The 24,447-nt window shown below is 45.6% G+C and overlaps 1 protein-coding gene across 1 annotated transcript in view; it reads right to left on the bottom strand.

Moving 5' to 3' along the window:
- Positions 1–23,244, bottom strand: part of HIC2 (HIC ZBTB transcriptional repressor 2) — an 82,791-nt gene extending 59,547 nt beyond the window's left edge. Inside the window, exon 1 of the mRNA XM_032229996.1 lies at positions 22,985–23,244. The gene's annotated coding sequence lies outside the window, so the exon portion shown is untranslated. The remainder of the gene's footprint in view (positions 1–22,984) is intronic.
- Between the last annotated feature and the right edge of the window lie 1,203 nt (positions 23,245–24,447).

Below are 24,447 nucleotides of genomic sequence, written 5' to 3'. Positions count from 1 at the left end.
TGTTTCTCTCCGTGATTAGTTTCCCTCTGTTATTTCTTGTCCTAATCTTCAGGTATTTTGGAAAAATAGGTTGACCCTCCGTTCCCTGTGACAGCCCCTCCTGTACTGGAAGACTGATAACATGTCAACCCTATTCCCTCTCTTCATTAGGCTACTGGGGATTGGCCCAAAGTCAGTCGGGTTTTATAAAATGGGACTAGAACTCACAGTCTGCAGGGAATTGGCCCAGTGTCACCTAGCTGGCTCTCATGCCTAAAATGGGACTAGAACTCACAGTCTCCCAGTGATCAGCCCAAAATCACTTAGCCCACTTTCATGCCTAAAATGGGACTAGAACTCACAGTCTGCAGGGAATTGGCCCAGTGTCACTTAGCTGACTGTCATGCCTAAAGCAAGACTAGAACTCACAGTCTCCTGGTGATCAGCCCAAAATCACAAAGCTGAATTTCATGTCTAAGGCAGGACTAGAATTCACAGTCTCCTAGTGATCAGCCCAAAGTCATTTAGCCCACTTTCATGCCTAAAATGGGACTAGAACTCACATCTCCTAGTGATCAGCCCAAAGTCACTTAGCCCACTTTCATGCCTAAAATGGGACTAGAACTCACAGTCTGCAGGGAATTGGCCCAGTGTCACCTAGCTGACTGTCATGCCTAAAGCAGGACTAGAACTCACTAGTCTCCTGGTGATCAGCCCAAAGTCACAAAGCTGAATTTCATGTCTAAGGCAGGACTAAAATTCACAGTCTCCTAGTGATCAGCCCAAAGTCATTTAGCCCACTTTCATGCCTAAAATGGGACTAGAACTCACAGTCTCCCAGTGATCAGCCCAAAATCACTTAGCTTACTTTCATGCCTAAAATGGGACTAGAACTCACAGTCTGCAGGGGATTGGTCTAGTGTCTCCTAGCTGGCTGTCATGCCTAAAGCAGGACTAGAACTCACCAGTCTCCTGGTGATCAGCCCAAAGTCACTTAGCCCGCTTTCATGCCTAAAATGAGACTAGAACTCACAGTCTCCTGGTGATCAGCCCAAAGTCACAAAGCTAAATTTCATGTCTAAGGCAGGACTAGAACTCACAGTCTCCTAGTGATCAGCCCAAAGTCAATTAGCCCACTTTCATGCCTAAAATGGGACTAGAACTCACAGTCTCCTGGTGATCAGCCCAAAGTCACACACCTGGATTTCAAGTCTAAGGCAGGACTAGAATTCAGCATTCTGCTAACTGGCCAAATTCACCCCGCTGGACTTCATGCCTAAAGCGGAACTAGAATTCACGGTCTCTGGGTTTCTAGGCCAGTATTCCTCTTTTTCTCCATATGATATTTTGAGAGCTAAGAGTTTTATTATTTAGGGGAGGCGTTTTTGAGCAGGGGTGTGTGTGGACCGAATATTTTTTTTCCTACCATCTTCTTCCACAAGTTACTTAAACTGATAAATCCTGAAAAGTCACTTTTTAAAAAAAATGTGCAAGCTTTAAAAGAGAAATGGCTTCAAACAGCGAAGAAGAAGAAAAATCCAAAATGTAAGCAAACTTTAAATCATGTTGCGCCGCGCAAGAAAACCTACCCGGCAATGTAATTTGCCTTTCATGTGTGATCCTTTTCTAATTAGTCCTCTTGGAGACCCACAGCCCTCGCTAAAGAAAAGAGCCTTAATGAAGTTAACTTCAAAAGTTAATTGGAAAAAAATGTGCTTGATGAATTCTTCCATTCCGATCCCACTTTAGCATTAATTCCATCCTGTTTTATTTCCACTAACGATTTATTAGGCTGCTACAATTAGCAATTGTAAGCAGACGTGTTTTAAAAGATGCCCGACAGGGAGGGAGGGGGGAGAGAGACAGACAGAGAGACAGAGAAGGAGGGAGAGAGAGAGGGGGGAAGAGGGAGGGAGGGAGAAAGAGAGAGGAGAGAGGGAGGGAGGGAGAGACAGAGAGAAGGAGGGAGGGAAGAAGGGAGGAAAGGAGAGATACACAGAGAGAGAGGGAGAGAAAGAGACAGAGAGAGAAAGAGAGACGGTGAAAAGTTTTCTTAAAAAGGGTATCAATGAGAAATTAATACAAAGTTAAGCCAGTGACCCATATGTTTAAGAAATGAACACAGAGAAGCAGCTTGATGTAGTGGGTTAGGGCAGCAGGCTAGAAAGAAGGAAACCATGAGTTCTACTCCAGCCTTAGCCAGGAAAGCCAGCTGGGTGACTTTGGGCCAATCACCAAGAGACAGTGAGTTCTAGTTCTTCCTTAGCTAGGAAATCCAGCTTTGGGCCAATCACCAGGAGATGGTGAGTTCTAGTTCTGCCTTAGTTGGGAAATCCATCTGGGTGAGTTTGGGCCAATCACCAGGAGACAGTGAGTTCTAGTTCTGCCTTAGCTGGGAAAACTGGCTAGATGACTTTGGGCCAATCAGCAGGAGACTGTGAACTCTAGTACCACCTTAGGCATGGAAGCCAGCTGGGTGACTTTGGGCCATTCATCAGGAGACAGAGAATTCTAGTTCTGCCTTAGCTGGGAAATCTAGCTGGGTGACTTTGAGCCAATCACAAGTAGACTGTGAATTCTAGTACCAACTTAAGCCTGAAAGCCAGTTGGGTGACTCTGCGCTGGTCACCAGATGGTGAGTTCTAGTCTCACCTTAGAAGGCATGAAATCCATCTGGGAGACTTTGGGCCAATCACCAGGAGACAGTGAGTTCTAGTTCTGCCTTAGCTGGGAAATCTGGCTGGGTGACTTTGGGCCAATCACCAGGAGACTGTGAATTCTAGTACCACCTTAACCAGGAAAGCCAGCTGGGAGACTGGACGAATCACCAGGAGACTGTGAATTCTAGTACCACCTTAACCAGGAAAGCCAGCTGGGTGACCTTGGGCCAATCACCAGGAGACTGAGTTCTAGTCCTGCCTTAGACATGAAATCCACCCGGGTGACTTTGGGCCAATCACCAGGAGACTGTGAATTCTAGTGCCACCTTAACCAGGAAAGCCAGCTGGGTGACTTTGGGCCAATCCCCTGGAGACTCGTGAGTTCTAGTCCTGCTGCTTGGGCCCTGCTGATACAACATCCTGTTACTTTGCAAGGGGAAGAAAAAAAAAACCCCAAACTAACTTTGCTCGTGCAGCATCCTTGGGTCCAGTCCAATCGGAGCAAATGTGTGTTCTCCATGACCCCAAAGCGCGGAAGGATATGAAGAGAATGAGGAAGTGGCCGCCTTGTGCCCTGTGCAATGTTCTATTTACCGCATTTGGAAAAATAATCTCTCTCTCTTCCTCCACAGATAGCTTGTCAACCAAGATAGGAATAATAGAAAACAACTCGAAAAGGAAGCATCAACAGCTCAAATGGACACGAAGCCCAGAAATTAGATCGCCTCTCATTTAACTTCAGGTTATTGACAAGTAAGGCTCGACTTAACGACTGCAATTAGATCCCAAAAACTCCGCTGCTAAGGGTGACATTGGCTAAGTGAATTTTTGTCCCCATTTGACGGCTTTCCTGCCACAGTTGTTAAGTGAATCATCACAATGGCTCAGTTAGTAACCGGTGGTTAAATGGATCTGGCTTCCCCATTGATTTCGCTTGTCAGTTAGTTGCAAAAGGGGAGCGTGTGACCCCAGGACACTGCAACCGTCGTAAGTATGAGTCAGTTGCCAAGAGTCTGGATTTTGATCTTGGGGGCTCCTCGCAACGGTCTTAAGTCTGAAAAACAGTAGAACTTTTTTTTTTCTCCAGTCCCATTTTAAATTTGAATGGTCACTAAGCAAATCGTTATAAATTAACTGATGCCCCAAATCCATGCCAGTTGAAGAAAAAACATATGTTTCCAGACACTAAACTTGCAGTTATGACCCATCCATCTTCCTAAACGCCGGAATAAATATTTGACACTGAAGAAGAGAGGAAAAAAAACCTTGATATTTCAACTTCCAGAATTCCTAGCAGGCAAGAGGTGGATATCACAGAATTCCTAGCGGGCAGGAGGTGGATATCCCAGAATTCCTAGTAGGCAGGAGATGGGCATCCCAGAATTCCTAGTAGGCAGGAAATGGGCATCCCAGAATTCCTAGTGGGCAGGAGATGGGCATCCTAGAATTCCTAGTGGGCAGGAGATGGATATCCCAGAATTCCTAGTGGGCAGGAGATGGATATCCCAGAATTCCTAGTGGGCAGATGGATATCCCAGAATTCCTAGTAGGCAGGAAATGGGCATCCTAGAATTCCTAGTAGGCAGGAGATGGATATCCCAGAATTCCTAGTGGGCAGGAGATGGATATCCCAGAATTCCTAGTGGGCAGATGGATATCCCAGAATTCCTAGTGGGCAGATGGATATCCCAGAATTCCTAGTGGGCAGGAGATGGATATCCCAGAATTCCTAGTGGGCAGATGGATATCCCAGAATTCCTAGTGGACAGATGGATATCCCAGAATTCCTAGTGGGCAGATGGATATCCCAGAATTCCTAGTGGGCAGGAGATGGATATCTCAGAATTCCTAGCGGGCAGGCAGGTGGATATCACAGAATTCCTAGTAGGCAGGAGATGGATATCCCAGAATTCCTAGTAGGCAGGAAATGGGCATCCTAGAATTCCTAGTGGGCAGGAGATGGATATCCCAGAATTCCTAGTGGGCAGGAGATGGATATCCCAGAATTCCTAGTGGGCAGATGGATATCCCAGAATTCCTAGTAGGCAGGAAATGGGCATCCTAGAATTCCTAGTAGGCAGGAGATGGATATCCCAGAATTCCTAGTGGGCAGGAGATGGATATCCCAGAATTCCTAGTGGGCAGATGGATATCCCAGAATTCCTAGCGGGCAGATGGATATCCCAGAATTCCTAGTGGGCAGGAGATGGATATCCCAGAATTCCTAGTGGGCAGATGGATATCCCAGAATTCCTAGTGGACAGATGGATATCCCAGAATTCCTAGTGGGCAGATGGATATCCCAGAATTCCTAGTGGGCAGGAGATGGATATCTCAGAATTCCTAGCGGGCAGGCAGGTGGATATCACAGAATTCCTAGTAGGCAGGAGATGGATATCCCAGAATTCCTAGTAGGCAGGAAATGGGCATCCTAGAATTCCTAGTGGGCAGGAGATGGATATCCCAGAATTCCTAGTGGGCAGGAGATGGATATCCCAGAATTCCTAGTGGGCAGATGGATATCCCAGAATTCCTAGTAGGCAGGAAATGGGCATCCTAGAATTCCTAGTAGGCAGGAGATGGATATCCCAGAATTCCTAGTGGGCAGGAGATGGATATCCCAGAATTCCTAGTGGGCAGATGGATATCCCAGAATTCCTAGTGGGCAGATGGATATCCCAGAATTCCTAGTGGGCAGGAGATGGATATCCCAGAATTCCTAGTGGGCAGATGGATATCCCAGAATTCCTAGTGGACAGATGGATATCCCAGAATTCCTAGTGGGCAGATGGATATCCCAGAATTCCTAGTGGGCAGGAGATGGATATCCCAGAATTCCTAGTGGACAGATGGATATCCCAGAATTCCTAGTGGGCAGATGGATATCCCAGAATTCCTAGTGGGCAGATGGATATCCCAGAATTCCTAGTGGGCAGGAGATGGATATCTCAGAATTCCTAGCGGGCAGGCAGGTGGATATCACAGAATTCCTAGTAGGCAGGAGATGGATATCCCAGAATTCCTAGTAGGCAGGAAATGGGCATCCTAGAATTCCTAGTGGGCAGGAGATGGATATCCCAGAATTCCTAGTGGGCAGGAGATGGATATCCCAGAATTCCTAGTGGGCAGACGGATATCCCAGAATTCCTAGTGGGCAGATGGATATCCCAGAATTCCTAGTGGGCAGGAGATGGATATCTCAGAATTCCTAGCGGGCAGGGGGTGTGTATCCCAGAATTCCCAAGCAGGGAAGAGGTGTGTATCCCAGAATTCCTAATAGAAGATGGGTATCCCAGAATTCCTAACGGACAGGAGATGTGTATCCCAGAATTCCCAAGCAGGTAGGAGGTGTGTATCCCAGAATTCCTAGCGGGCAGGAGGTGTGTTTCACATGCGAGAGAAAAAAATAAGTTGCAGGAACACTTTTTCCACCCAAGCGTAAAATATTATCCAGTGCCACAATGGCAGAAAAAGCAGGAAGGCACCGTGCTTCAAACACAACACCGTGTTGTGGTTATCACAACCACAACCACAAGTTATACTCTCCTTAATCTCGTTCTTGTATCAAAATCGAAATGTGGCTGGTTGAGAATCAAGGAGGCTTTTTTTTTAGAGGAAGCGCATAGAGATGAGCAATCACTTATCTCCTTCCAATGTTGGAAACCTACAATTTTTATAAACAATGACAGAGACGGTTTTATCATCTGAAGTGGGATCTGCAGTTCTCCCAACAAAACTACATTGAGGAATTACGGACAGATTCAAAAATGATTCAATGTGATCCCTGTTCTTTGACGAAGACACCGCTTTTATTTATTACAACGATCTATTTTTCCATCTTTCAAATCAGTTTTATTACAGCCCTGAAGCGAAATATGGAACAAAATATCGAATAAAAGAAATACCTCAATGCTTTCTGTGTGTGTGTGTGTGTGTGTGTGTGTGTGTGTGTGTGTAAGAGGAAAAAAACAGCTAGTCTTCAACTTATAACCGTTCATTTAGTCCCGTTCAATGTTACAACGGCACTGAAAAAATGACTTATGACCGTTTTTCACACTTACGACTGTTCCCAGGTCAGGCGATCAAAAATCAGACCCTTGGCCACTGACTCGTATTTATGACGGTTGCAGTGTCCCGGGGACCTTCTGGACAAGAAAAGTCGATGGGGAAGCTAGATTCATTTAACAACCGGGTTACTAATTTAACAACGGTGACGATTCACTTAACAACTGTGGCAAGAAAGGCTGTCAAATGGGACAAAACTCACTTAACAAACGTCACACTTAGCAACTTAACAACTATAGCGATTTGTGGCAAGAGAGGTCGTAATATGGGGTAAAAATCACTTAACTGTCTCGCTTAGCAACAAAAAGCTTTGTTGTATCTTGAGAACTGCCTGCAAGTATAATGGACTCTAATCTAAAGTAATTAAGAACCTAGTTACTAAAATAAAACCAAGTCAAATAGTATTATTTTTCAGTCTACCGGTAGCTTGGCTATCAATTTCTCCTTTATTTTCTTTCCTTTCTTTTTTTGGTATAAAATCTTCTATTTTATTTTTATTATAAACAATCCATCTTCCATTAGCCAGGGCGTCGTCTGGGTAAAAACATTTAGTGCCAACATTAAAATATACAATCTTATTCATTATTTTATCTCATCTTGGCTTCATTTCCAATACCTTAAGTATCTAATGTCATAACAATCCCATTGTAATTTATTTAACTCTATTAGTTATATCGACTATTAATACATTTTCTCATTCTCTGCAACCATCACAATCTTCTGAATCAAAGCTCTTTCTACCCCTTTTCTCCATCCAGCCTGGCCTCAGATGCTCCAGATTACAAAACCCTATAATCCCCAGCCGTAGCTCAGGTTGGCACCTACAGCAACTGATGCTGAATAATGCTTAAACATTGTGAGCTTCATAAAGAAAAAGGAAACATAACCTCATCCCAAAAAGATCCATTGAGGATAATCCATTGCATCCTGTATCCAGAAATGTTTTGCAGTTTTAAAATAGCTGGCGGGGGGGGGGGGGGCGTTTGGAGAATCCTGGGGTAAGATTATTTCTGCCTAGATTCTCAGATTATTATTATTATTATTTTGGCACATTTACCGAGAAAATTTGCATTCTGCTGTTTCTTCGAAAGCGAGCAAAAAAGAGCAGAAGCTGAAGATGCATGTTTTTTTCCTCCAGTCTGCAAAGAGTGGGAGAAAGAGAGAGAGAGAGAGAAAGAAAGAGGAAGTAGCAGAGAGAGGGAGGGAGAAAAAAGCGCAAAGGAGGGGGAGAGAGGGGGGAAAGGAGGGAAAGAAACAGGGAGAGAGAAAGAGAGAGAGGGGGAGGGAGAGGCAGAGGGGGAACAGAGGGAAAGAGAAAGGGCAAAAGAGGGAGAGAAAGTGGGAGAAAAGAGAGAGAGAGAGAGAGAAATAAAGAAAGAAAAAGAAAGAAAGAAAGAAAGAAAAGAAGAAAAAAGAAAAAGTAGCGAGAGAGACAGAGGGAAAGAGAAAAGGCAAAAGATGGAGTGAAAGTGGGAGAAAGAGAGAGAGAAAGAAGAAAGAGGAAGTAGCAGAGAGAGAGGGAGAAAGAGAAAGAGCAAAACGAAGGGGAGGAAGAGAGAGAGAGAGAAAAAGGAAGAGGGGGAAGCGAGAAAGAAACCAGGAAGAGAGAGAAAGAAGAGAAAGAAAAAGGAAGTAGCAGAGAGAGGGGAAAGAGAAAGAGCAAAAGAGGAGGAAGAGAGAGGAAGAGACAGAAAGGAAAGAGGGGGAAAGGAGAAGAAAGAACAGAAGAGAGAGAAGAAAGGAAGAAAGAGGAAGAAGCAGAGGGAGAGACAGAGGGAAGAGAAGAAGGTTATAGAGAGAGGTAGGTAAGAAGATGGAGCGGGGAGTGAGGGAGAAAGAGGAGCAGAGAGAAAGAAAAAAGAGGGAGAAAGAGAGAGATAAAGAGAAACAGAGGGAGAAAGAGAAAAAAAGGGAGAAAGTTAAAGGAAAGAGGGAGGAAGGGAGAGAGAGAAAGAAAGAAAGGAAGGAAGGAAGGAAGGAAGGAGAGGGCAGAAACCTTATTTCCTCTTTTCCCTATCACCATGTCCCCTTGAGTTGGCCTCCAGATCCTTTGCCCAACGCTGGCTTAGAGTCCTAGGGGTAGACTAGAACACAGAGCCTTCTGCTTCCTAGTTCAGCGCCCTCCCTACCTCATCAAACGGGGTCTTCACCATAACCCTAACAAAAACATGTGAAAAAGAATTTGCTATCAGAGCTGTTCCTTTACCAGGACGCGAGGGAATTCACCCCTGCAATTTCCCAGAGAAAGCCACTCAGGCAAAGGGATTGGATAATTATACCGAGGCTTCAAGGAGGTCAGCCACTTTGCTTCCCCAAAAAGTGAACTCTCAATGTGGGTGGCTGAGGCCACACATTCCCTTCCTGCAAGGCAACTGTGGGATGGAGCGCATGAACCTTCGGCCATCAGAAAAGAGAAGCAACAGAGTCAAAAAAACAAAACAAAACACCACCACCCACATTTCAGATTCAGCGGGACAGAACGCAGAACTTCCAACCCCAAATCACCCATCTTTGAACGAAGTTTGCCGGGTGGTTCCCAGCTACATCCAACCAGGTTTGCTCTAGGCATGATATTAAGCCATCATGTATCCAAGCATGACATCAACTCACTGGATTCATGGGTAGTACAAAGCCATTAAGCTGTCCCAACCGAGGCTTCCCAAGAGCATGAAGCAAACTCCTGGTCCCGACAAAAAAAAAACCTTTTATTAATGTGCTGTGAATTCTGCTCATTCCAATCCAGGAACGTCTTTTCAAAGGAGGATTTACAGTCACAGACCTTATCTGGCTTGGAGAACGTCCAGACCAATCTCTGCAAAACATGGAAAGGAGCCTCGGAGAGTCATGAACCAATGAAGCGAACTCATGGTCTCCTGCAAACTCCACTCCCCTTTCGCTCCTCTTTTATTTCCTCTGGGAGGGGACATTCATCGTCCACCTGTGGCCTTACTCCCAAGTCAACCCCTGTTCTTTAGCTCTTCCCTTCGTCTGGCATCTCTGCACATGCGCACACTGGGAACAGGCTCCAGCTGTTCTTCTGCCTCACTGATATCTGACTCTGAAGGCAGCTGATAACTGGCATAGGGCTCTGGCCCCCTCTCTGCCTCCGACACAGAGCCCTCATCGGAGCCTTCCCCAGACTCCAGGGCTGGCCCATCTTCCTCCCCAACCTCCTCACTGTCCGAACCTGGCAGGCCACAACACAGTCATAGTTTATGTGATTGGCCTTTCGGATGCTGCAGCTTGGGATTTGGGGAGATGTAGTCCTAACAACACACTTGTCTCGCTTAGTTTTCTGCCTCTTCTGAATCAAATTTCATGGGACACTGGTGAAACTGAGCAAGGGAAAGATAAAAGCCTAGTCAAAGTCACAAGGTTTGGCTTTCTTTTTCTTAAAAAAAAAAAAAAGTTAAAGCGCTGCACTGTTGTATTTATAGCATTTCTCTGGAAAGGAGGAAGAAACCACAGATGGTCACATTCCATTTGATTTTCTTTGACCTTGTTCTGCTTCGGGAGAGAAAGGATGGATGGAAACCCAAAAGCAGAGAAGGAAGAGTCTTTAAACTGGAGGAACAAGCCACACTTAACCAACACTGATCATAGATAATGCTTTCATCAAGGAGAGGACCAACCTACAAGGGAGAAATTTCTGGCAGTGGGAAAAATTAAACAGTGGAACAGCGAAATGAGAAATTTTATAATATTTATTTGACTCACGCAGGCATTCCTCTCCCCCAAATCCCGCCGGTCCCCCTGCCCCGGTTGGGGGTGTGTGTGGGGGAAAAGATTGCCAACCCTAGACATGATGACTTGGTAACGCTCTCCTACTTTAAATCCTTCCATTGAGAAACGAATGAGAACAATCAACCCATGGAACAGAAGTTGCCTTCAGATGTTGTGGGAGCTTCATCCCTGGAGGCTTTCAAGAAGAGACTGGACTGCCATCTGTCAGAAATGGCGTAGAGTCTCCTGCTTGGGCAGGGGGGTGGACTAGATGACCTACAAGGTCCCTTCCAATTCTGTTAATCTGAATCTATCTAAGATGATCAAAGGATCTGGAAACTAAAACATAGGATGGACGGTTGTAGAAACTAGGCATGTCTAGTCTAGTGAAGAGAAGGACCAGGGGAGACAGGAGAGCAGTCTTCCAATATTTGAGGGGCTGCCACAGAGAGGAGGGGGGTCAAACTATTTTCCAAAGCCCCTGAAGGCCAGACAAGGAATAATGGATGGAAACTGAACAAGGAGAGATTCAACCTGGAAATAAGGAGGAATTTCCTGACAGTGAGAACAATCAACCGATGGAACAGAAGTTGCCTTCGGAAGTTGTGGCAGCTTCATCACTGGAAGCTTTCAAGAAGAGACTGGACTGCCATCTGTCAGAAATGGTGTGGGGTCTCTTGCTTGGGCAGGGGGTTGGACTAGATGACCTACAAGGTCCCTTCCAACTCTGTTAATCTGAATCTATCTAAGTTTGGACAACCAGTTGTCTGGAATGGTGTTAAGGATCTCCTGCTTGAGCCGGAGGTTGGACTAGAAGATCCCCAAGGTCCCTTCTAATTCATTTTGTAGTCTGTAAATCCTTAAAATAATATAAACAATCATCCAATATTTCCAATAGCCAATGTATTTGAGGGGTTGACCCATGGAAGAAGGGGTCAAGCTATTCTCCAAATCACCAGAAGGAACGACAAGAAGCAAAGGATGGAAACTAATCAGGGAAAGATCCAACCTACAATTGAGAAATTTGCTGGCAACAATTAAAACAGTGGAACAATTTGCCTCCAGAATTTCTGGGCGCTCCATTACTGGAGGTTCTGGACTAGGAGATCTCCAAGGTCCCTTCCAATTCTTCTGTGAGTCTCCATTGTGGCATAGTTATAGAGGTGGGTTCCTACCAGTTCGCACCAGTTCGGTAGAACCGGTTCGTCAAATCTACTGAACCGGTTAAAGCAGGCCACACCTACAGAAGAGGTTCCAAAATTTTTTGAAACCCACCACTGACACACACACACACACACCACACACACACACACAGCAGAGAGAAAGGAAGAAAGAAAAAAAGAAAAAAGTGAGAGAGATGAAAGAAAAAAGGACAGAGAGACAAAAGGAAAGAGAGAGAGAGAGAGAGAGAGAGGGGGGGGGGGAATGAGAACACATGGCTGGCAAGCCACTCCCACCAGGTCACATGGCCAGCAAAGGAGGCCACACACACAGTGTAGGTTCGAAAAAATTTGAAACCCACCACTGCATAGTTAGTACCTATCCCACAATGGCTGCTTCATAGATTCCTGGTCAACGAGCCATAGCCTCAGGTCATGTAAGCCCATCCTCCCCAGCACTTGTACTTCCTCAATAGAGTGAACATTGCATATTTCTTTGCCTGGGGACACTCACCATCTCCCAGCTTAGCAGAAAAACAGCACAGCCGTTTCTAGTTTCTGCGCCTTCCCAAGAGTCAGTCAACACAACAAGGTTCTCATCACAATAGCCTGTAGGTGTGGGTGTGTGGAAAGATGACCATTCCACTGGCTGTAATCATATATTACCGGTCTCTCGGGTTTCTGCCCTTCGAGCCTTGGGGGCATCTGTTTGCTGGTTGGTGACACCCAAGTTGCCCCTATGGTAATGGACGCTGGCAGAAATAACCAACTTTGCTTCTGAAGAGACACAACAGGCACGCTCAATGGGCTGTTGCACAAATGAGTCATTCAAGCTCGTCACACACCGAGGCAAACCTTAATGGAAGGCAGAGAGCCATCCCAACCTAGAGAGAGACCAAACATGAGGGAAAAACAAACACTTTAAACCATCAAGATGAAACTCAAGTACTTTGGCCACCTGATGAGAAGGAAGGACTCCCTGGAGAAGAGCCTCATGCTGAGAACGATGGAGGGCAAAAGAAGAAGGGGACGGCAGAGGAGGAGGTGGCTGGATGGAGTCACTGAAGCAGTTGGCGTGAGCTTCAATGGACTCCGGGGGATGGTAGAGGACAGGAAGGCCCGGAGGAACGTTGTCCATGGGGTCGCGATGGGTCGGACACGACTTCGAAACTAACAACAAACAAAAATTCTAGGTGCCATCCAAACAGGGAGTAATGGTTAGATCATGATTAAGCAACTACACAAAATGATTGGGCCACTTTGCAGGTAACTCCCATAGTCCTAGTTCTACTCAATGTCATGAGTAGACATGACATGGTCTACTCAAGGCTACTCAATGTCATGAGTAGACATGACATTGTCTACTCAAGGCTACTCAATGTCATGAGTAGACATGACATTGTCTACTCAAGGCTACTCAATGTCATGAGTAGACATGACCCAATGCTGTCTTACCCTTATTAGCACTGATGATGTTACCTAGTGTGGGTAATGAAACATCTGCAAGGAAACCACCAAGACACACTTTTGTTGGCAGGGTGATTTCTCTGCTTTTTAGGATGCTGTCTAGATTTGCCCTAGCTTCCTCCCAGGAGCAAGCCTTAAAAATTTCTCAGCTGCAGCCCGCCCCTGCGGTGATCTTGGAGCCAAGGAAAATAAATCTCCATTTCTTCACCCATCTATTCACCCTTTTCCAGGATCTTCACCGCAGAACTCGAGCAAAGCTAGTGGAGCTACCATTCCTTCGCCTACTCTGAAGTGACGTCACCGCAGGAAGCCGATCTTAAGCTTTCTTAAGGTTGAGCTTCAAGCCAACTTTTGCAAAGCTCAACACCCAACCGGTAGACTTGAAAGCAACCGGAGGGAAAAGAGAGACGGCAGCAGGTAGGATCAGAAAGCGATGAGGAAGAAAATACGGCAATGGGTGCAGGAGCTTAGGAGACAGGTAGGAAAAAAACGTGAGAGCAACCGCTTCTCGAACTTCCCATGTAAAGCTGAATATGAGAGAAGTGATATGTGGAGCGCTGAAAGAATTGTGTGCACATATGGAAGGGCTACCTGGGCTGAGGATGGGTCCTGGGGATAATGAACCCCTATATACATGTTAAATCGTATTATAAGACTACAGGCAGTTCTGGATTTGGCTGGACAAAGAATAGATAAAGCTCTTAATGTTTTATCAGAAGCTACCTGGCGAGCCTTCATAGGTAAAAGGAAAAATGATGGTTTATCCATCCCAACACACATGATCCAGGCCATTTATTCTTTGCTATGAACCTGCGCAAATACACAATTCCTTCCCTGAAGAGCTGGCTTGCGTGTCCTGCCTTTTCTACAACAGCGAAGGAGTAGGAGAATATCTGACTCATGAGAACCGTGCTCAGACAACTGCAAAAAGGGAAGCACTTTTAAGACAGGTTGGATGAGGCAAGAGTCAGAAACCACAGCCTTCCCACGAGTCGACGCTGGGAGGGAAACGCAGCCAACGAAGAGTTGCGCACTGCCCAACTGAGGGACGCTTCCTCACCCAAGGATCTGTTTGAAGGGACTGGGGACAGCAGAGCAGGTTAGGAAATGGTTTCTCTGCCCCCAGAGTCATAAATGACAAGGAACAGCAGACAAGTAAGTGGTGGTCTGCCTGGTGCAAACGTGTTGTAAGCCCATAGTTCCTCAAAGGAGCGCTTCCCATAAGTGGGTTTGCAGTAGAGACAGAGTAGAGACAACTCTAGAATAGAGACAACTCATCAAACTCCCAGTTTGATGAGTTACGAGACAATGGCTAGGTAAGGAGGAAGAAGGGATGTGTCAGTAGGAAAATGAAATATGTTAATACTGCTAAAGATACCTAGTAAATAAGATAATATTGTTAATTGCGGACAATTATCTAAGTAAAATGCCTGTTATGTTAAAATGGGATTTTGAGGATATATGCTACCTGTAGGAATTAGAACAACAGAAGGAAAATGAAAGGATCAATTGGGTATATTTTCTGAAAGGGGGAAAAATGATATTGTTTAGGGGTGAGAAAAAAAATCAGTTTACGATGGAAATGGGGGAAGAAAATTATGAGACTGAAATGGAAATGGCAATGTGATGAAAAATAAATTATGTATGCGAAGAATTGTAAAAGGGGAGAAACCGGACAACACTTTGTTTATAAGGAATTTAAATTTGAAACATTTTTTTTAAACTATATATATATTGGGGGGGGGGAGTAATACTCCCCGTTACAGTTCCTCGGACATCAATGCTTGGAAAGAGTTTGCAAGGCAGGAGTTATCTGCTCCACCTCTTCTTGGAAAGGAGGAATAGCAGTTAGTTAGACTTATATACCCGCTTCATAGGGCTTTCAGCCCTCTCTAAGCGGTGTACAGAGTCAGCCTATTGCCCCCACCAGTCTGGGTCCTCATTTCACACACCTCGGAAGGATGGAAGGGCTGATTCAACCTGAGCCGGTGAGATTTGAAACCGGCCGAACATGCAGCTAACAGTCGCTGAAGTGGCTGCAGTACTGCACTCTTAACTACTGCGCCACCTCGGCTCTTGGTTCGGTTTTAGATGGGTTGCAGAGGGCAAATGGCACGCCTGGTCCCAAAGGTGCTTTTTTCAAGAGGCAACTGGTCTTAATCTTGTTATTCTTTGAAGACGTTTTCTCCTTCTCACCCAAGGAGGTTCTGCAGTTCTGACTGAACGCAATACAATGATGAACGCAAGGAATACAAGCCTTCCCATTCCCCACCATCCCGTCAGAGCTGGGGAAGCCTCTCAGATGAGAAGTGAAACATCTTCCAAGAAGAACAAGAAAGTCCAATTGCCCCTTGAAAATAGCAATCTTTGGGACAACTGAGAATCCCATCACACCTACCTTTCTGTAGGACCATCATTCTCCAAGGCCAGCAGGAGAGGACTATGCAGCTGTGGCAAAGGATGAGGAAGAGACACCAAGAAAAAAAAAACTTCCCCACCAAAATTTGTGTTTTTAAGTTCTCAGAAGGAATGAGAGGAACCTGAAAGTACTGGATTCCAATTCCCATCATTCTTGACCACAGACCACGTAGTTATAAAGATGGGCTTTGGAGCCCAGAACATCTCATTCCTATAACTATATGAGTTACTAAAAACTGTATCTGCTTGTCCCCTTCAATTAAACCAAAAACGTACACACAGTACTGTAGAAATGTTTTTTGAAAGTGCCTCAAATCTGGACTCATTGTGAAATTAAAATTTCACACCAATTGTCTTGCAAAATTCTGGCCACAGCAGCAAAAGCATTGGTGAAGCCAGCAGGAAGTCGGAAGTCTCTCCCAGTCTCCTGCTTTTTTGTCCGCCTGTGGCCATTCGGTTCCTCTCTTTATGACAAAAATTATTTCTGAAACCTGATGACCTGTGGGTTGTCTATGACTCCTACTTCAGGGATAGGATATATTTGGCCAAAAAAAAAAGGACCCTTCCTTGGTCTTATCTCCTTTATTTCGTTCTGCCTACCTCGCATGGGCCTTCTCTAAGGCAGCCCACCACACAAAAAAGAAGAAATGAAAAGAGTGTGACCGAATTAAAATAATAGATGAAAAAGAACAGAACGAGAACACATCACTTAAAGGAGAATATTTGTAGCTCAGGGTTGAAATGAGGTGCACTCTGACACTCGGTGGTTTTCTTGCAAACGTTTCATGACCGAACTAGGTAACGTCATCAGTGTGAGAAGGGAGTGGACTTTGCAGAGTGGAGGAGGAGGTGGAGAGGAGGAGGAGGAGGTGGAGGAGGACGACGACGACTGTGCAGTGCTGTGTTGCTCTCTGACCTCAGTGGTTTCTTGCAGATGTTTCATAACCAAACTAGGTAACATCATCAGTGCTAGAAGGTGGGGTGGGGGTTGTAGAGAGGAGTGGGAGAGGACTCTGGGTCCTCATTCACTCACTCAATCTTTATTACCAGGCACAGACCAGCATTAGAGATCCTAATGTTCTCTGAGCTTGTTTTTGTGCAGACATTTCATTAACCAAAGTAGGTAACTTCATCAGTGCTAGAAGGTAGGGAGGGTTGGGAGAGGAGGATGAGCAGAAGGACTCTGGGGTCCTCGGTCAATCAATCAAATCAATCAATCAATTAATTTTTATTAAGCCACAGATCAGCAGTGGGGTCCTTGGTGCTCTCTGAGCTTGGTGTTTTCGTGCAGGTGTTTCATCACCAAACTAGGTGACATCCTCAGGCTAGAAGGGAGTGGGGTTTGCAGGGAGGAGGAGGAGGAGACAACTGGGGGTCCTTGGTGCTCTCTGAACCTGGAGGTTTTCCTGAAGACCTTGCAGGAACCAAACTAGGTAACATCATCAGTGCTGGAGAGAATGTATCAATATGATAATAAAAGATCTTCCTTGCTTCGGAAAAAAAAATGCATTTAAGATTGCTCCAACTGAGACCAAACCAGGGCCAAATCAACCGTTATCAGCTCCTGGCTAACCCAGAAGCTGGCTTAATCAATCATGTAAACACCCTCCACCAGCAGGCTTCTAACCAGGACAACAATGTTCCTCGCGCCTCGACAAACAGCTGAATCCCAAGTGCTCGGCTGGACATCGCTTATTAGCAAAATGAGAAACCAGATCTACGGACAGAAAACACCAATGCGGAGATGAGATCTGGGCTGCCATTTGCAGCTAACAACCTTCCTTCCTTCCCTTCCTTCCATGCAGATTTAAAACATAAAAATTCACAGACTAATTGCCTTCTCCTACGACATCGTCCTGCTGTACGAGATCATTCTGGCAGGGCAGTTCTTAAAAACTCGGCTTTTTCGTTGCTATTTATCGATCTAGGATTTCCCACTTTTAAGATTCGTTGCACGCTGCTTTAACTTACCCCTCCTCAACAAAGCATGCCACTTTCTCTGGAGGAATTGCACAGCTAATTCCTGCGCACTTGGGATGCTTAAAAAGATGTTTTGAGGTCTCTTGTGAACAAAATATCTAGTCATCCCCCACCTCCCGAATGCCATCACTCTGCTAAACAACTAATTCCCACAACACTGTCAAACTATTTGCTAAGACTGCATTACTATTATTCTTCTCATCCTTCCTATTACCTATCTCCTCCCACTTATGACTATAACTATGTTGCTTGTATTTTTACTATTTATATTGTTGTTTGTTTCCTAGTATGATTTGATTGCTTATTAGTAACTTATGACTACCACTAAGTGTTGTATCTTAGATTCTTGATGAATGTATTTTTATGTACACTGAGAGCTTATGCACCGAAGACAAATTCCTTGTGTGTCCAATCACTTTGGTCAATAAACAATTTCTATTCTATGATCAATCATCAATCAATCAATTTATTACAGTCTTAGACCAGAACAAATAACGCTCAGTAAATATTATGATCAAAGATTGATCATTTGTTGCTTGCATGTACTGAGAGCTTATGCACGAAGACCAATTCCTTGTGTGTCCAATCACACTTGACCAAATAAACAATTCTTTTCTAATTCTATTTTATTATGATCAATCATCAATCAATTTATTACAGTCTTAGACAGAACAAATAACGCTCAGTAAATATTATGATCAAAGATTGATCATTTGTTGCTTGCATGTACTGAGAGCTTATGCACCGAAGACCAATTCCTTGTGTGTCCAATCACACTTGACCAATAAACAATTCTATTCTAATTCTATTCTATTCTGATCAATCATCAATCAATTTATTACAGTCTTAGACCAGAACAAATAACGCTCAGTAAATATTATGATCAAAGATTGATCATTTGTTGCTTGCATGTACTGAGAGCTTATGCACCGAAGACCAATTCCTTGTGTGTCCAATCACACTTGACCAATAAACAATTCTATTCTAATTCTATTCTATTCTGATCAATCATCAATCAATTTATTACAATATTAGACCAGAACAAATAATGCTCAGTAAATATTATGATCAAGACTGATCATTTGTCGCTTGTATGTACACTGAGAGCTTATTGAACCGGAGACCAATTCCTTGTGTGTCCAATCACACCTGGCCAATAAAGAATTCTATTCTATTCACAAGCTGTGGAGTTAATAAATTCCTGGGGAAAAGGAATTGGGAAGCTGCTTAAAATCCCCAAGCAGAAGCAACCCAGTGGAAAAAAGCAAGACAATATTACTTAAATTACGAGTGCCCCCTTCATCATAGTACGATCACCCAAGCATGATCACACGGGAAAATCTCGGCATTCAAAGCCCAACCCCCTAAAATCATTGCACAAGTGGCTTCAAAGATTCATTGGTCCTCGGTTCCTGCCGCATGGTTAAACCAATCGTGGTTTATTCCATGAACCCAGGTTTATGCAGCCCTATCCGGGGCAGTGAGCTAAGAGTTGAGCTCATACTGTAGTAGTCGGAGTAAAAAAAATGGTTCCACCACAAACCGCGTTCGACTAAAGCGCGCTCGACGAAACCGCGTACCTGACGTCATCACAGCGCGACGAAAAAAGCACGCTGTGAGCGCTAAAGCTAAAATTAACCCCGAAACCTAAACCTAACCCCCCGAAACCTAACCCTAAACCTAAACCTAACCCTTAACCTAACCCTAAACCTAACGCTAAACCTAACGCTAACCCTAAACCTAAACCTAACCCTTAACCTAACCCTAAACCTAACCCTTAACCTAACCCTTACCTTAACGTGAATCGGCTTGCTTTCAAAGCGCTTTTTAAAGCGCCCTTTTTTCCTCCGCGGTCGCTGTTGTCGCGCTGCTGATGACGTCAGCGACGCGCTTTAATTGGCGCGCTTTAGTGGACCGCGGTTTTGTCATGCCACGAAAAAAATGCAGCAGAGGCTGGGAGGAAATTTAGAAACTTTACCCTGGTGTGGCTTGCAGTTAAGGAAAGGTTGTGCGTATTTGACAACTGCTCCAGCCCCTATAACCGGGATGGCAAACCTATAACACGTGTGCCACAGCTGGCACTCAGAGCCATTTGTTAGGGCATGCGAGGCATTGCCCTGTCAGCTCCAGTGTGCATGCATGCGCTGGCCAGCTGACTTTGGCCTTCATTTTCGCCCGTTTTTCACCCTCCGGAGGGTGGAAAACAACCCAATGGGTAAACCGGAAGTTTGGGAACGGACTTCCAGTATGCATGTTGGGCGTTTTTTGCCCTCCGGAGACTTCAGGGAAGCCTCCTGAAGCATCCGGAGGGCCTCTGGGGGTGTTGGGCAGGCCATTTTCGCCCTCACCCCAGGCTCCTGCAAAGCCTCTGGAGCAGTGTTTCTCAACCTTGGGAACTTGAAGATGTCCGGACTTCAACTCTCAGAATTCCCCAGCCAGCAAATGCTGGCTGGGGAATTCTGGGAGTTGAAGTCCGGACATCTTCAAGTTCCCAAGGTTGAGAAACACTGCTCTGGAGCCTGAGGAGGGAGAAAATGGCTCCATCGTGCACCAAAAGCGAGGGGACGGGGGCAGGGGTCACACACCCATGCGTGGGGGGTGTGCCCATGCACATGCGTGGGGGGGGGGTCACACACATAGAATATGGGTGTGGGCACGCCTGCGCACAACCCCCCTGCATCCCCCCCCACACTTTCGGCACAACATGGCAAAAAGATTAGCCATCACTGCCCAATAATATCAAGTAATGTTAGATTAAAGGAGAAAAAAATGGGCCCAGTATCCAAAATCTCTCTGTAGGCTAGAGGTGGCCAACTAGTTTGATGATTAAGGCACCAGGCTGTGAGTTCAAGTTCCAACTTAGCTACGGAAGGCTGCTAGGTGACCTTGATTTGGGAGTTCTAGTCCCACTTTAGGCATGAAAACCAGCTGGGTGACTTTGGGCCAATCTCCAGGAGTCTGGGAGTTCTAGTCCCACTTAAGCGTGATAGCTAGTTTGGGCCAATCACCAGGAGGTGGGAGTTCTAGTCCCCCCCCCCTAGACTTGAAAGCCAGCTGGGTGACTTTGGGCCAATCACCAGGAATCTGGGAGTCGTAGTCCCATTTAAGAATGAGAGCATGACTTTGGGTCAATCACCAGGAGTCAGGGAGTTCTAGTCCCACCTTGGGCATGAAAGTCAGTGGATGGCTTTGGGTCAGCCCTGCCCTCTCAGCCCAACCAACCTCACAGGATTGTTGTGGGGAAATTAGGAGCAGGAAAGCATGTTGGATATGTTCACTGTGGGTATTTGTACAAATTAAATACAGGCAGGATGCAAATTAATCAATCAATAAAATACTCATGGTACGGATCATTGTGGATTACTTGCACCCAATGCAACAGAACATTAGCATTGCTCCGGCAATGGCTCCTATACTTTTAAAAACAAGAAGGCTTAGCAGAAGCACCTAACTGAGGACTACGAGCATAGGCTTTCCAAGCAGAGGGAAGGCCTGCGGGAATGCAAGGCCAGGTGCCGGCGCCTGGAGGCTCAGCGGGCTGAGATGGTCAGCCAGTTCCAGGCCATGATGCAGTCCCACTGGAACGAGGCCCTCCGGCTCTTCGCCACCAGCGGCTCTTCCCTCCAGCCTTCGCCCAAAGCCCCCCAACAGGAAGCTGAAGCAGACCCTGAGTTGGAATTTCTGCCCCCCTCCGACCCACACAAAAAGACCCCGAAGGTGGAGACTCTCTGCAGCAAACACAAGCGTTCATTGCACGTATCCGTCCCAGGGGCTGCAGTTTGAGGACCCCCGATTTACTGCAATATAACAATGCAAATAATTCTTCTGCGGGCCACCAAAATTTTCTCACGGGCCACCAGTTCGTTTCCAGCATTTTTCTCATTTGGAAACGGTTCAGTTTTATAGCCAACCTTGGTATCGAACCTTACCGGCTTAAGCCCGGTGAGTTGTTTTTTACTGCCAAGCGCAACCAGGCAGACCGGGGGTGTGTGTGTGTGTGTGTCTGGCAATAGTGGAATAAAAACCATTCCTCTCTGCCCAGCCCTTCCCCCCACACTCCTCCAGACCCCACTGAGCCGAGGCTGTCACAACCCACATAATGGCTGAATGGCAAATGCAATTCACTTTGGCCTCTCCAGGCGCTGCCCGCCCGCCCCAAACCCCTTTGCAAGGCGACATCTGCTGCGGGAGTTGTTAAAACTAAGCCTTCTTGTAGGAGGCAGAAGGATTTTCTGCTTGGGGCAAACCTCCCCCCACTCCAAAGGGGCTGTTATGAAGGAGGAGGAGGAAGAGGAGGAGGGAGAGGAGGAAGGACTAGTAGAAATGGTTATGGAGGAGAAGGAAAAGGGCAAGAGGAGGAGAACGAAGAGGAAGATAGAAGTGGTGGAAGGAGGGAGAGAAGGAAGAGGAAAAAGAAGGAAGGAAGGTCGCCGCAGTCATAGTGGAGGAAGAGAATGAGGAAAAGGAGAAAGAGTACCGCTGGGCAAGGAGAGGAGGAGAGACGTGGGGGAGAAGGAAAAGAAAAGGGGTGATAGTGGAAAAGGAGTCAGAAGGTGAAAGATAAATAGTAGCGATGGAAAAAGAGGAATAAGGAAAACCCTCAAAGGGCTGTTTGGAAGGAGGGAACAGAGGAGAGGAGGAGGAGAAGGAAAGGGCAGGAGGAAGGAAAACACAGTAGTAGCAGTCGTAGTTATGGAGGAACAGGAGGGAGATGATGGTAGTAGCAATGGTGGTAAGGAGGAGAAGGAAAAGGGGGAAGGAGTGGTAGTAGTGGAGGAGAAGGAAGAGGAAGGAGAAGTGGTGGTGGTAGAAGAGAACGAAGAGAAGTCACAGCAGTAATAGTGGAAGGGAAAGAATGAGAAAAGGAAGAAGCCGTGGTGGTAATGAGAAAGAGAAGGAGGACAAGGAGGAGAGACAGGAGAAGGAGAAGGTATGACAGTGGAAGAGGAAGGACAATGGGAGGAAGAGGAGGAGAAACGATGGTGGTAAAAGGGGAAGGAAGAAAGTCGTAGCAGTAATAATGGAAGAAAAGAATGAGGAAAGGGAGAAATAATGGTGGCGAAAGAGAATGAGAGTGACGAGGAGAAAGAAGTGGTGATGGTGGACGAGAGGGCGACCAGGAAGAAAAGTATTGAGGATGGAGGAGGAGGAGGAATTAAGGAACAGAAACCTTACAAGGAGTAGGGTAAGATGTTTTCCAAACTCCCCAAAAATCACAAAAGCGACTTTTCTGGAAGAGGAAGAAAAGTGGTGGTGGGGGGAAGAAGAGAAGAGCTTAGTTGTGTTTGTGGTTGACAGAAGAATGAAAAAGGGAGAAGTAGCAGTGGAAGAGAAGAGCGAGGAGAAAGAAGGGATGGAAAAGAAGAAGGCGGTTGGGGGCAGAGAAGAAAAAGAAAGAGTTGGCAATCGAGGAAGACCACAAGGGATGGGGTGCTTCCAAAACTCAACAGCTCGCAAGCGACTCTACTCCACCTTCCAAAAGAAACCCCACCACCAAGAAGGGGACAAAATGTAGACTTCCCCCCAGCTCACCTCAACGCCGAGATGTCCTCCATGCCATTGTCTGGTCCACTCTTGGAAGGGAATCCCCCCAAAAAACAGAGCAGGATAGTCAACTCCAGGAGGTGGAACTCAACCACCCAACTCCAGTTCTGTAACCTCCAGAAGTCAAGAATGCCTCTCAAAACACAACCTTCTCCCCCCCCCCTGACCTATTTAGGGCCGTGGGACAACGCACAACCCCACCAGGCCCACGACACGGCCAGCATCGTCCAGTGTGGGCTTCAGGAACGAAGGCCACCAAACCTACTGCTGCTTCCTTCCCTTCTCCTCCTTAGGAAGACCACACCCACCCCAATCTAGTTTAAACACTGTTTACACACACACCGGGTCTTCCAATGAGCTCTTTTAAAGATATTAAAATCTTTCGGCCAGTCCCCACGCAAGCAAAGCAAGCACAAAGTTTGATTTGAAAAGATAAATTCCAGGGTATTAAAAAGCAAGACCATGCCATGTTCCCAGTTTTAAAACCCAAGCAAAACAATAAACAACACACCAAAACCCCCAAAGATGCCAATTTCTCGGGAAGTTGGGGAGACACATTTTGGAGCAAGCTGGAGAAATTTATTCTACAGGATGTTCAATTTTTGTTAAAATCAGATATAACAGTCCTCCACCCCCAAAAAATACAAAGACCCACCTTTCTGAACACCTGGTTGACACAGGAATGTCGGTGTAGGGAAAGTATCTTTCCCACTTTATTTTTTAAAGGAGCAGGTCCATAAGTTTAAGAAGTCAACCATGCAAACAGACTTCCTTCTCGCTCGTCAAACAAGCCAGAGAACACACCGCAGAGCCCACCAACCAGTTAAAAAAAGATGAAGTTTTGGTTGCAAAATGTATTCTTTATAAATGCTCTTATTTATTCTTCATCAAGCTTTAGCTGCAACCTTTATTCTCAGAACAAGCCATGTTGTTAAGAAACAGAGAAAAAAAAACAGGAACTTTTAAGCTCACCCACCTTAAAGACGACAATATTTGCTTTACTTTTTAACTGCTTTTTGCTTAATCCTGGTTTACAGAAGTCCCAAAGCGGGATTGTAGTCCTAGATCATAAAGCCAACATGGTTTGGAGTTGCCGAGTGCGTCTGGTGTGCGAGTCAGCACTGCAATTAATTACTTCCAGCAGGATTGGCAATACAAGTAATTGACAACTGTCGAAAGGAAGTTTTTCCCCTTTATGGAGAACTGACATTACCAACACAAAAATAAACGCACGAACAGTCAAGACCACATCGATCTCCTTATAAAAGGACAAGGATCCTTTCCACTTTCTAAATATCTCTCCTTAATACAGTATCAGCTGTGCCAAATAAGCCAAACTTTCTTATAAATTAGCATTTAACAATCAGAAAAATGCTTTCTTATCTTCCTTCTTTTGCCTCCCCTGGGGGGGGGGGGGAGAAGCATCTCTATACCAGCAGGAAAATTTTAAC

Source organism: Thamnophis elegans, chromosome 13 (assembly GCF_009769535.1).
Source record: "Thamnophis elegans isolate rThaEle1 chromosome 13, rThaEle1.pri, whole genome shotgun sequence".
In the NCBI taxonomy this organism is placed as follows: domain Eukaryota; kingdom Metazoa; phylum Chordata; class Lepidosauria; order Squamata; family Colubridae; genus Thamnophis; species Thamnophis elegans.
Note: the sequence above shows the minus strand (reverse complement) of the source record. Positions and strands in the feature narration are given on the sequence as shown.